We start from the raw sequence: 13,625 nt of genomic DNA, 5'->3' as shown, positions 1-13,625 counted from the left end.
CTACACACTTATACATGGGCCCATTTTTAGTAACCATCACTCCTGTGTGGACAGATCACATGGTTATAAACCAGGTGAAAATTGACTTCAAACGTTTGAGCTGTAGTGTAGATTGCAATGATAGTGTATAGTTATCTATTACAGAAGAATATATAGAAGTATGAGGACAGGGAGACACTGTAAAAAAGTTATGAGCTGTCTTGCTGCAGAGAAAGTGGAGTCTGTCATCCTTGAAAAGCTCCCAAGATAGGCAGCTGGCAGGTTGAATGATGCTCTGCCTCTGTGGTCAAGTACAGACATAGGCCTTAAGCAACCATGAGCCACTGATAAGCGTGACACTACTGCTCAAAGGTTTGTGGTCAGATTGAAACAGTCGTCTTTTAATTAATAATTTACATTTACTTTAACATAATATTACATGAAATTTATCAGAAATGTTTTCACAGATGTGTGTTTAATGAATCATTTATGTTAAATCACCCATGATGTATTAGGAAATATCTACACACTTATACATGGGCCCATTTGTAGTAACGATCACTGCTGTATGGACTGATCACATGGTTATATACCTGCAACACATCTGACAAGTGCAAACAGAAAATGGAGTGATCCATCACAAACTTCAACAATTTGCTCTTTTTAATCCACACAATGATTTTGGTTTGTGCTGATATCTTTGGAAAAAGATTTCTTCACTGACAAGTTGGGATCTAACATCACAAACTGACATCTGGTGATACGATGTACCAAATAAAAATGGGCCTCAGTAGATGTCATGGTTCCCTTGCTCTCTTTTGCTGGCCTGCTTCTTTCTCTCTCCTCTTTCGGTGTATGCCTGTGTTGTTGTCCGTGTGCTTGTCTTTTTTAGGGGATGCTCCTCCATCTTCCCGTCCCTCAGTCACTTGTGAACAATCAGCTGATTACTCGCCTGTTCCTCGCGAGGTCTTCATGCTGGCTTCTAAACAACCAGATCATTGCAGTACCAAGGTAACGTATTATGCCACAGTCATGTCACATTTTCCATCAGTTCTTGCCTTTGAATTGAATAGAATAGAATAGAATAGAATAGAATAGAATAGAATTCAACTTTATTGTCATTGCACATGCACAGGTACAGGGCAACGAAATGCAGTTTGCATCCATCCAGAAGTGCTTTAGTGATATAGATATATTACAATATATATTAGCAATAATATAGATATGTGAGTATATTACAGAAATGGGTCTATTATGGTATGTTATAATGTACACGGTATGAAGTAGGTTGTGAATATTCTATAACTATAAGTATGTACAGGCTGTAGTGAGTACAAGCTATGTACAGGATATGAACAGGATATAAATATGAAAAACTATACAGAATATGAAATAAATAACTTTACAGAATCTGGGATATACAGCTATACAGAAATGGGAACTATGCAAGTTGTAAACAGTTGTAGGATTAAAAATTATCGAATGTACAGAATGATTATTTACACAGAGCTATACAGTAGTGCAGTTAAGATAAGTGAGGGTGTAGATAGTTTCTACAGAGGCTGTATAAAGTGCTAGTGGTTGTGAGTGGTGGTTCAGTCCATGTTATTATTGTGTTTGAGGGTACAGTTGTCCATTGTGGGTGTGTGTATGTTCAGTCCATGAGTTTAACGTGGGTCAGATGTCAGGAGGCAGAGTTCAGGAGTCTGACAGCTGTGGGGAAGAAGCTGTTCCGGTACCTGGTGGTCTTAGTCCGGAGGCTCCTGTGGCGCCTCCCAGAGGGCAGGAGGGTGAAGAGTCCATGTGATGGGTGACTGGGGTCTTTGATGATTTTCCCAGCCCTTTTCAGACACCGCTTCCTGTAGATGTCTTTTATGGCAGGAAGTGGTGCTCCGGCGATGCGCTGGGCAGTTTTCACGACCCTCTGCAACGCCTTCCGGTCCGAGGCAGAGCAGTTCCCGTACCAGACTGTTATACAGTTGGTCAGGATGCTCTCGATGGTGCAGCGATAGAAGTTCACCAGGATGTCTGAGGACAGGTGGTTCTTCCTCAGAGTCCTCAAGAAGAAGAGGCGCTGGTGAGCCTTCTTGACCAGCTTGGAGCAGTTGGTCGTCCAGGTGAGATCCTCGGAGATGTGGACTCCCAGGAACTTGAAGCTGCTCACACGCTCCACAGCCGTCCCCTTAATGTGGATGGGTGGATGTGGGTCAGCATTCCTCCTGTAGTCCACGATGAGCTCCTTGGTCTTCTCGGTGTTAAGCAGCAGGTTGTTTCTGTCGCACCACTCAGCCAGACGATCCACCTCCTCCCTGTAGGCGGCCTCATCGTTGTCACTGATGAGGCCAATCACCGTGGTGTCATCTGCAAACTTAATGATGGTGTTGGAACCATCAGCAGGTCTGCAGTCGTGGGTGAAGAGGGAGTAGAGGAAAGGGCTCATCACACAGCCTTGTGGTACACCGGTGTTCATTGTGATGGTAGATGAGCAGCGGTTATCCAGCCGGACATGTTGGGGGCGGTTGGTCAGGAAGTCCAGTAACCATTTGCAGATGAGGGAACTGATACCCAGGTCTGTCAGTTTCCTGATGAGTTGTGAGGGGTGGATTGTATTGAATGCTGAACTGAAGTCTATAAACAGCATTCTGGCGTAGGTGTTGTTGTTGTCCAGGTGTGAGAGGACAGAGTGCATTGCGATGGAGACTGCATCCTCTGTGCTCCTGTTCCGGCGGTATGCGAATTGGTGGGGGTCCAGGGTGGGGGGGAGACAGGATTTGAAGTGTGCTAGGACCAGTCGCTCTAAGCACTTAGTGATGATGGGGGTGAGTGCTACTGGGCGGTAATCATTGAGGCAAGATGGGTTGCTCACTCTTTGTTTCTGTGCAGACGTTTCAGTGTTACGGATCTCCATGACCTTCTGTGACAGTGTCTGAGTGTGCCTCCAGACAACCTTCCCTACCTCTGCCCCGTCTCCTGGAGCCCACAGTGTTTATCCTGTATTGATAACTATCTGCAAATATACCTGTAAGACTTTACCACAGTGTCTCATCATCATTCTGTTGTTTTCATAACAGTACACTGTAGAAATAATGGACTGTCTAATAGGTATTGAGGTCATAGTGAATGTAGTTTATTAGTGTGTGTCGTAGTATGATTTTGTTGTTTATAGGATTTAAGATTAGAAAATAGAAAATAGTCCTGGGATGGGAACAAAGAACTGGGGTGCAGGGAAGTGGGGCAATTAACCCCAAACACAGGACAGTAGCAAGATTTACTGAGGGTGAGGGGCAGACAATTGCCAATGTACATTACCTTAAAAGGAGATGGGGGTCAGGGTGTCAGCACCCCAGGCCACTTTACCAGTGTTTTTCCATTGTGGGGGATTTACTGTAGAAATTGGAGACCAGAGACTATAACTGTAGCTGTTGTGTGAAACTCTTCAGATCAGCCTTTAGAGTAGGACTGCACAGGATGCAGTGTGCTGATCTCCAGATGCATCTGTAAGGAAAATGGGTAATAAAAGGATTGTGTGAAATTTGGAAACATCTCTGCGTGATCTCTACCGAGACAAAAAGAATTGGAGAGTCTCAACAACACTAAGTAGATATTCCACTAAATCTCATTTGTGATTTATGATAAATGTTACCGTTAATTATTTATATTTCTTTACGCTTCTGATTAATTTAGTAAAACTTCTAAACGATTTTTACTGTTGTCAGAAAATAAGACATTTCTAATTCTCTACAGACTTTTGAGCTGTAGTATAGATTGCAATAATAGTGTATGGTTATTGTTGATAGCAGATGAAATAGCAGTATCAGGACAGATACGAGAGAAACGCTCTCGTATTTTAACATTAAACTCATAACTTTCCTTTTTGATGGTTTGCATTTGGCCTCTCAGGGCCACTGCAGTACAGCCCCCCCCCCCCCCCCCCCCCCATTTTTTTATTTATTTAACCCAACAACATAGTTGGTTAAATTATACAAAAAAAAAAATCATATGTGCCCATAAAAGAGGTCAAAATAACAGAACTCTACTCAAAGTTAGCAACAACCAATACTGATACCTCAAACAAACTGACCTCACTAAAGAAGACAACGGGGGAAACTTAAATAGTGGCTGATCAGCCCACAAAAATCACAAAAAGGGGTAAAGCACACAAAAACCTAACTGAGACCAAAACCAGTTATTTATTATCCTGTAAATTAAACCTTATATTTAAAGAAAGACCAATGTGAATGCAGTGTTGTGTGTAAGCCTCTACACTGATATTACCACTGTGTGGCTGTAACTGCAGCCATCACACCGCCTGACCACGTTAAGGTGGTAATCTCTCAGGGGGAAAACAGAAAAACAAAACAACAAAAAAGAAAATAAAATAATGCTCATCAGATTCTAACAATTCAAAACATGACATTTACCTTAACTGGATGACCTATATAATAAATATATTCTAACCCAACAATAGTACTTCACACTATTGCCAATATTAACAAAACCAAAAAGGGTAAGCCAAGTTATTTAAAAAAAAGACAATTCACAAAGTCTTGAAAAATAGAAATAAAGAATAAAAATCCTCAATCCACTCTATAACAACAGTCTCCTGCTTCCCTGCAGATCAACACGTTCTCACTCCTAACTCGTCATATGTGCGACGCCCATACAGCATGTATCACTTCTCAGTTATTTATTGCACTTCTTGCTCGTCAGTGAGGCACTTTTAGTGCTTTATCTATTTTTGTGTGGGGACTTGTTATAAATCAGTCTTCAACCTTTAATCTCTCTCTGAAAATGACTGGGATTAAATGCAGTGTAATAAACTTTCCTGAACGTGTGTCTTGTCATGATCTCCAGTGCTGCCATTTCATAGGATCTCCTGTCCAGGGCTTCTCAGACGTTGGTTGTTTTTATAACTCCTCTCACCTTCTGCTCTTGTGTCTGCTGTGATAAGCCTTTTATACTCACCCATTTTATTTCCATTTCTGTTTCTCACTATTTTTCTTAACAACATTAAACCAGAATCAAGGTATGACTCAAGTATGTGAGGAAATTCTACACTAATTGGTACCTGCGGTCTTTCTTATGTTACATACCACACCCCAAAGAAAGGGCACACATAATGCAGACACATTTTCAGTGACCCAAATAACATTCAAACACGCTCCGTATCATAACCTCCTTTTTGTTTGTGTTTATTTTAAGCAGTTGATTTAACATAAGGATTAAAATAGAAAGAACAATCCTTGAAATAACACATGTGTGAAATACATAATAAAAAACATAAAATAAATAAATATGTCAAACCTCCTGAGATCCAGCCTCACAATCACTTGTTCTATGACGACTAAAGGAAGTTTATTTACTTCACAGACCCAGTGACGCCCATTCAGTTTCATTATCCAGGAAATAACAGCTGATGCTCACTTCTGTTTAAGACACAGTCCAATCTTAGGTTCCTCATCCTGAGTGGAACAATGGGTCTATGTGAGTACAGCTGCCTTTTTCAGATCATCTCTACATTATATGAGTTGATGATTCTAGCATTACAGAAAATGTCTTAATATTTCCAGACTCAGCTGTGGTGAGATCTTTAGTTTTCTTTCTTGTGTTTCAGTGACAGCCTTAGCCATCACAGCCGGGCATTTAACAAACCTATTTGCTTATTTATTTATTTTTATTTTATCTCTAAAACTCATAGGTAAATACATATCAATACATGTATTCATTGTGAAGCATCCTGATGATCAGTAACCAAGTGTTTCTTCCTGAAACAATTACATGTAACTGTGCTGCAGTGAGGATAATACGATGTAGTATTAGGGCAAAGTTAAGAAAGGTATTATCGATCATTTTGAGAATAAAGTCAAAATGTGGAGATTACAGCTGTCTCAAGGCAAGCTGCCATGGTTGCTACTGTATATCATCTGAGTTGGTGAAATCGTACTTCAGAATTGGTTTTAGCAAGAAGGAAACATGAGCTAAAATAACCAGAACACAACTTTAAAATGCTTTTCACCAGGAGTTTTAGCTCATAAACACAGTGTGGTGATAAGTATTAGGTTGTACCAAAAAAAGGGCTAGTAATAATGGATTGCATTTATATAGCACTTTTTTTTACAGTTGTAGCCACAGCTGCCCTGAGGCAGGCCGACAGAAGCGAGGCTGCCATATCACGCCATCGGGCCCTCTGGCCTCCACTAGTAGGCGGTAGGTGAAGTGTCTTGCCCAAGGACACAACGACCAAGACTGTCCGAGCCGCGGCTTGAACCGGCAACCTTCCAATTACAAGACAAACTGCCAAGTCTTGAGCCACGATCTAATGGACAGATGCAAGGTTATCGATGGTTACATCCTCGTGCAATAAAGAGGTTGAATGTTGTATCACACAATGGCTGATCAATTTGTTTCACTAACTCATCTAAATAAGGAATTTTGTAGCAGAAACAGTAATTATAGCAGTTTGTTGTGGAACAGTAATGTCCATATCAACAACTTTTTTCTTGTGGCTCTAAAACTCCATCGTAGCGTAGAGCCTCCCCGTCTTCTCTGTAGCTCAGTTACTTGATCTAAATCCTTGATCAGCTGTGTGCTGAGCTATGGCCCAGTTAGATGTTAATGTGTGTTCTTATGTTGTGTTATAGTGACAGCTGTGTGTACTGCTGCAGGAGCAAGTAAGCTAATTTGAATCAAAGCCCAATCCATGTCTGATACATGTCTTGTCTTCCTGCAGTAGGTGCTGTAGTCACTGCTCCTGCTCTTCTGGGAGTTGCAGGTTTCAATTCAGCTGGAATAGCTGCAGGCTCCTGCGCTGCAGGCATGATGTCGTCTGCTGCAGCTTCTAATGGAGGAGAAGTGACAGCCGGAAGTGTGGTGGCTGTTTTGCAGTCAGCAGGTAAATAAATAATTAGACGTTTTATTAGGATTTTAACTTACAACAACATGCAAAAAGAAGAAGTTCATGGCTTTGGGCCTTGGATTCCAGGCCGGAGTTGTGTCTTCAGCCTGTAGTCTGACTTGGAGGAAGAAAACTAAATCTTGTGGACCCCATTGCAGTGTGAGTGTGGTAGTTTCTTACTGGTCAATAGTAGACCTTACTACGTTCTTGTACGGGAGTCATTGTGAACCATACGTAACATTTGACGTTTGTCGACAGGATTTTTGACCAGCATACAAAACCACCTGCCTTAGACTGATCAATATGGCTGATGAACTATCTGAAACCGTTAATATGGTGTCACCATTTTTTATTGGTGCACCCTGTGTACCAGAATTTTGTGGCTTAACACGAATTACGAAGACCGGGAGAGCCAGATTAGTGCAATGCTCCATGCTCAAAAGTGGTCTATAGAACAGCAGTGTGATTTTGTGCTGAGTGCATTAGGAGAACCACAACGTGAAATTCTTATTTTGGAGCAAGTGGAGCGGGATACGCCAGATAAGATCTTTCTTCAACTTAAAGAACTGTACGGGGACAAAACAGCTGTGGGTACCTTGCGTGCCATGTTTTATGACTGCAGACAAAGGCCAGAAGAGCCTATTAGAAAGTTCACTTTACATTTAAGGGAGATCTGTAATTTATTACTTTGGTTTGATTTTTCAGTTTTAACGATGGATAAGCTTGGTGTTAGTCCTTTCCATCAAGTTTGCTTTGTTAAAGCTGTTTTCTGCTTACAGTATGTGAATATCAAATAAAGTCTTATGAATCAAATTATGTCAGTCCTTCATCACATGTATCACTTGTTTTTTTGGAGTGTTTTTTTTTCTTTGTTTTTTAATTTTGTTATCCACATGAAAAATTCCAAAACTGCAGAATTTAGACACTTTAGACCTAAAATGTATATTCATTAGGGGAAAAAACATTCATTTGTGATAGTAAACGTAAAACAACCTGAAAGACTCCATGTGACAGTCAGAACATTGAGCTTAACAACTAAGGTCCAGTTATTTGTTTTAACAAACATTTCAGGCACATCCTCTAGTCTATTTGTAGGATTGTTGGCTGTCCACTCAAGAAGTTCAGAATACAAAAAGCAGAATAAGAGATTTTTGACTACCTGACTTCTGTCTGTATTAAGAGTGGCCTTTGATGCCCCTGGGTGGGTCCGGGATGGGCGTGAGGTTCTGGGGGCGCTCCGTCTCTGGGCTGGGGCCCGGGCCGGGCCTCGGGGGCTTGGGTCCTGGTTGGTGTGTTGCCGGGGTTGTGGGCGGGTGGGTGCATGGGGGCCCAGCCCTGGAGCAGGGTGCCGCCGGTGCGTCGAGCCACCTGGGGGGCTCTTCAACTGGTGGGGGAGATAGTCACATCTTGCAGGAGCTTTCCTCTCTTCAGGAACTCTCTCTGCAGGAGGGGGAGATACAGGAGAGGTGGAGGAAGATCTCAGCCTGGGCGTTTATTGTCTTATGTAGTCTGGAAGATGAGTGGATGGTGGGGTGGGTGCAGTTTTCTCTGTGGTGGGGTTGGGTGGACTGTCCCGGGCTCTGTGGGGCCGGGAGGCGCTGCTGCACTGGGCCCCGGTCTGGATGGGCCTGGGCCCCCTTTCCCTGGCGGGTCGCGGAGTGTGGGAGTGCCTACTGGGGTCAGATAGATTTCGTTAAATATTTACAAGAAATCAGGCATTATACAGTGTAAACTTCAGTCCAGTGTGATTTGGATGCTCAGCAGAAAATGTAGCCAGATATCAGCTGGGTTTAGATACAGTTCAGATAAGTTGGGAAATTCAAATTGTTACTGCAGCAGAGTACACAAGGCAGGAACAAATGAACACATGCAGCATACCTAACAGCAATAATGCTTTGCAAAAATAGAAGAAATATAGACTATGCAGGTACAATGAATAGATATGTACTTATATATGTAAATCACTCTATCTATCTATCTATCTATCTATCTACACATACACACACACACGTACACACACACACACACAAATACACACACATACATATACAGACATACATATATACACATATATGATGTAATTATACAGATTACTAGTAGAAGAAGAATGAAACATAGTGCAGTGTTTGGGTGTTAATAGTAGCAGGTATTTAGTATTGCACACTGATATATGTAAAGACCCCAGTGTGTTCATATGTGGTGTACATTCACTGCTGTTGTGCAGTGTACAGTCTGACAGCAGCAGCAGCCTGTCACTGAAGGGACTGCTCAGTGTTGTCAGGGTGACCTGTATGGGATGGATCGAAGATGGGGTATTTTAATCGAGTATATAGGGAAATGTGAACTCCTCTGACAATCTGAGTAATTGGATAACGCACTGTTATTGAAATTTCCAACTTCTGAGCCACAGAAAGACATAACAGGCTTCATTAGGTTACCTTCCACTTGTTGACAGCAACTAAATAAAACCAACATATCCACATAATAACACCTTAAAGCAGGGGTGTCAATCTTAAATGAGCTGTGGGCCACTGCTGGTACTGTCATGTCATTGGAGGGCCACTTTAGTGTTCAAGTAGTACAAAAACAAACAAACAAGAAAACACCCACAAATCTTTCAGAAAATGTAGTGTTTTGTTTGTTTGTTTTAAGTTTCAAATATTGTATAACAAAACTGCAAATGTGAATGCAAAAAACTTCTCACTCTTAACTAACTGAAACCTTTTTATTGAACTAACAAATAAAAAGGAAAGATACTCTCTTTCTGGCCAGACACGTGGAAGCATTTCTACAATAGTTTTGTCCATATTTAACAAAATAAAAATGCAGACATAAGTGAACACATTAGTTTTTGACTGCTAGTGAAAATTGTTTTCTTTACATATAACTCTCTCACTGAACAAAGACAGCCAATCCCTCAACATGTTTTTACTCTCTGCTCATATTGCCCTCATTTTAAAACATTTTTGCTTTTTAAACAACTTATTTTCAATTTCCACAAAATCCCCCGTAACAAAAACTAACTTCAAGGGCCAAATTGCATTTCCTTTCTTCACGTCAACAGTAAGGGTGGCAAGTAGGGGTGACGTGGGCCGCAGGTGGCCCCTGAGCCGTGAGTTTGAGACCCCTGGTTTACCTACTGTCACTGCAGTGATATTAGCGTTTTTGTTTTGAAAGGTTACTAGGGGATGCTGGCAACAATCTTGGAAGAGAACAATACAATCTGTTATAAGGCTTTCACTGGAAAATATTTGGAATGTAATACCAACATGTAATTTGAAGATAACATGTAGTCAAAGAAGCTTGCAAAGAAAAGCATCTGGACTTCTTTAAGTTACTTGAAGACGTAACTTAAAGAAGTTGCAAGCTCCTTTGACTACGATGACCTGGATGACTGAGAACCTTCACAGACAAGATAGTATTTCAGTGACCAAATAGTATTTGGGTAAAAGTTACTGAATAGTGTTGGAATAAAGTGTGAAAATTGTGAAGGATTAAAATATCCAGGAGCTCAAATTACTTCACCAAAACATGTTTCAATCATATTTTATCAACACAAATTGCACAGGTTTATTGAATATGAATAACTTGTGTTAATTCACCTCAATAGTTTAAGTTCGTGCCAAAGCAAAACATCTGTGTGCAACCAGTGTCCACTATTGAATTATCTAAACCAACATGTTTTTTTTCAGTGCATAATCACATTTAGTGAAATAAACTATTAAACCAGAATTACATATTAGGATTTAGCCAAGTGTTAGGATGTAATGCAGAGAAGTATTTCTAGTAGGCTTGTTTTGATATGCCTGTTTTCATTTTATTTTCTAATTTTTAAAGAAGGCTTTAGAAAGGTCAAAATAAATCTTCTGTAAGGGAGTATCAGCTATTCTAGTAGAATTTATTTTACCAATGCAAGGGTGCATTAGTACCTTGTAATACAACATATCTATTTCATAAAGGGTGAACACAAATGTCCAAAGAGACTTCCTGGCAGCTGCCATTTTAAGTATAACCTCTGGTACGGGCACGTTCAGTTTGCAGCAGCTATACAACAGTGGCCTCTAGAGGTGTTTACACACTATGACCAAATCAGACAATGCAACACAACACGCAGGTCGCCCCAATGAATTGATTAGGCTGGTAGCAGTGACTTGTTAACTTATCATTTATCAAGCATATCTCCCATGAATGATATGAAATAATTTAGAGACATAACATTGACTAAACAAAGTAGAAGCTGCAATCAGTTTTTAGGAAAGTGAGTTTAATAAGAGTAAAATAATGCAGTAATTTCTTAGATTTTATAATCCCTTTATAAATCATGTTGGCTACTGCCTATTTAGCAGTGCAACAAGAGCATTAGACAAACAAACAAATAAATAAACAGTCAGCAAAAACAAAAAAGTTAGTACCCAGGGATAAAAATGTTGAGTATGAAAGGGAAACCTAATGGACAGATGTGATGCCTGAACAGTGGTGGCTTTAAGTGATGTATCAACTTAAACATGCATCCACAGTTTATGTTACATAAGTACGATGATCAGTGGTGACGGCTGGCGCCACTTTGGAAGCAGAAACTGTTGGTTTGAAAGCCTTTAGTGTCTCCTTGTGGCGGGACTCTTATACTGTACTGTGAGATGTCGAGCAGTGACACCCCCCCCCCCCCCGTCACTCTGGCTCCTACCTCAAAGCACACTGTGCGCTGTCGATCTTACGTGCTGCACAATAATATTCAATATTTAGTATTTACTGTTATATTCACATAGATCATCGCGATGATGTTATTTATTATATTGCTCTTTTTTTTTGCTCGTTTTCTCTTTTTTCTTTCCTGACAGGTGATCCAGGTGATTGATATATGTATTTTTTTGTCTGTTTGTTTTTCTTTTTTGTCCTTTATCACGTTCCTCTTCCCCGCTGTTTTTCTTTCCCTCTTTCTTTCTCCATTTTCTTTCCCGCAGTCAAATCTGTCCCATGTTTAGCAAGTGAAAATAAAACAAAATAAACAATAAAAGCAAAGGTGAATCAAATAGATCATTAAGGCAAGGCTGGGATGGTCCATTTGGTAAAGTAAATCTGTTGGGCATCTTTCTTTGTCTTTACACAATAATTCTGATGGCAAAAGAACCAAACGGGACACGCAAAAAAAAGAAAAGAAGATGTCGAGCAGTGTCAGTAGTATGCTAGAAAGTGATACATTAAAATTTCTGGGGTCACCATGAAGAGCTTACTTCCTTTCTTGCTCAGTGTGTAAAATGTGGTACTTAATGGATTGAAAAGAAAAATGATGGCACCCTTGTAGTTCACACAGGTGGTGATGATTCAGGGTTTTAATTTGTAAGGTTTGAATTTTGAGCCATCATAAATTTTAAACCAGGAAAGTATAATATTTAACATATGATAAGTCAAAGCTAATATAGCTGCTCATATATAGCTACTTATAATTTGAAGAACTACCTACACCAATGAGTAGACTTCCCAGAATGGAAACAGCACTCTTTGTGTGGTTGGAGAAAACAGTCAAGTTGTTAAGAACTCTGACTGAGAAGAATCCGCCTGTGTACAGCAGCAGGCTGCCTTCCTAGAATTTGGATATCCCCCGTGCGCTCGTCTCTGCATTATGTGCATTACCTCTCTTGGAAAATTAAAACCACAGCAGCTTTTTATAGCTTTTTTCATTCACTATCAGCTTACACCAAAAGTCTACTCTGAAGAAGATTATTCAAAACATGCAACGCAGTCACCAATCCCAGCAAATCCACCCCTAAGTCAGACTGTACAATACAGAAAATAAAAGAGCTACAGCTCAGACTCTACAGGCTTCAGTTAGCATGTTAAATGTGAAAGTTCAGTTAGAAAAAGACTGAACAAAAACGGCCTGAGTTTAGCAATTAACCAAAGTGACAAACATTGCTCTAAATAATACTCCCCTAATCCAAGTAGTCACCCAAACCTGGACGTGGATTTAGAGGCCCGAGGGCCATCTCACACATTTATTCAGAATAAAACAAGTTTCAATTAAAAAAATCAAAATCTTGTGGACGTATGCCTTTTACATGTTGGTAAAATGTTTAGGATGAGATGGAGATGTAACACTCATGCACCCTGAAAATTATGAAGGTCTAAATATGTATCAAAGGGACTCACTGAACATCAGTGGATTTCTATGGTGCAAACGTACTTAAACTAGCCACTGTGACCATTGAGGCAGAGCAGAATGAATGATACTGACGGGAACTATGAGGGTTTGTAGTTAAATTCCTGCTCTTACACACTGTAAAATCGAATTAGTTAGAACTCAAAATAATTGAGGAAACTCGTTGCCTCAAAAAAATTGAGTAAAGCTTAGCTAAAAATGACTAAATTAGGACAACTTATTTATTTTGAGTACTCTGTACAAGCTCATTTGTTCCCAGAACTCAAGAAAATTGGATCAAGTTTACGTAAGTTGACCAAGTTAGGGCAACTTACTCATTTTGAGTACACTGTAAAGCCTTGTTAGTTCCCAGAACTCAAAAAAATTAAGGAAACTCATTGCCTCAAAAAAACTAAGTAAAGCTTACTTAAGATGACTGTTAGGACAACTTATACAGTGCAAGTCTGCAGTATTAAGAATAACTTGATATTTCTGACTGTACAGTGCTAATTGTTTACTTACTGACAAACATTTCAAGTTCAACTAAATGAAAAAACAATTTGTGGTAACCTGAATATGATTAAAAATAATTAACAACACTTTTTGTCTTGATGT

The 13,625-nt window shown here is 40.1% G+C and overlaps 1 long non-coding RNA gene across 2 annotated transcripts; it reads left to right on the top strand.

The window, feature by feature from the left end:
- Nucleotides 1-265: 265 nt before the first annotated feature.
- LOC146706309 (uncharacterized) lies at nt 266-6,975 on the top strand. Of its 2 annotated transcripts, XR_014921486.1 has the most exons (4): nt 266-990; nt 2,863-3,000; nt 5,594-6,650; nt 6,710-6,975. It is a non-coding gene; the product is annotated as an uncharacterized LOC146706309 (long non-coding RNA). The 2 variants fall into 2 exon arrangements; XR_014921485.1 differs by lacking the exons at nt 5,594-6,650; nt 6,710-6,975 and having other exon boundaries at nt 2,863-3,511.
- The last annotated feature ends 6,650 nt before the right edge of the window (nt 6,976-13,625 follow it).

This window comes from Copadichromis virginalis, linkage group LG7 (genome assembly GCF_057382275.1).
Source record: "Copadichromis virginalis isolate Kocher_CV1m ecotype Utaka linkage group LG7, C_Virginalis_male_GT1.1, whole genome shotgun sequence".
In the NCBI taxonomy this organism is placed as follows: domain Eukaryota; kingdom Metazoa; phylum Chordata; class Actinopteri; order Cichliformes; family Cichlidae; genus Copadichromis; species Copadichromis virginalis.
The sequence above is the reverse complement of the archived record's forward strand: the minus strand, read 5'-3'. Positions and strand labels throughout refer to the sequence as shown.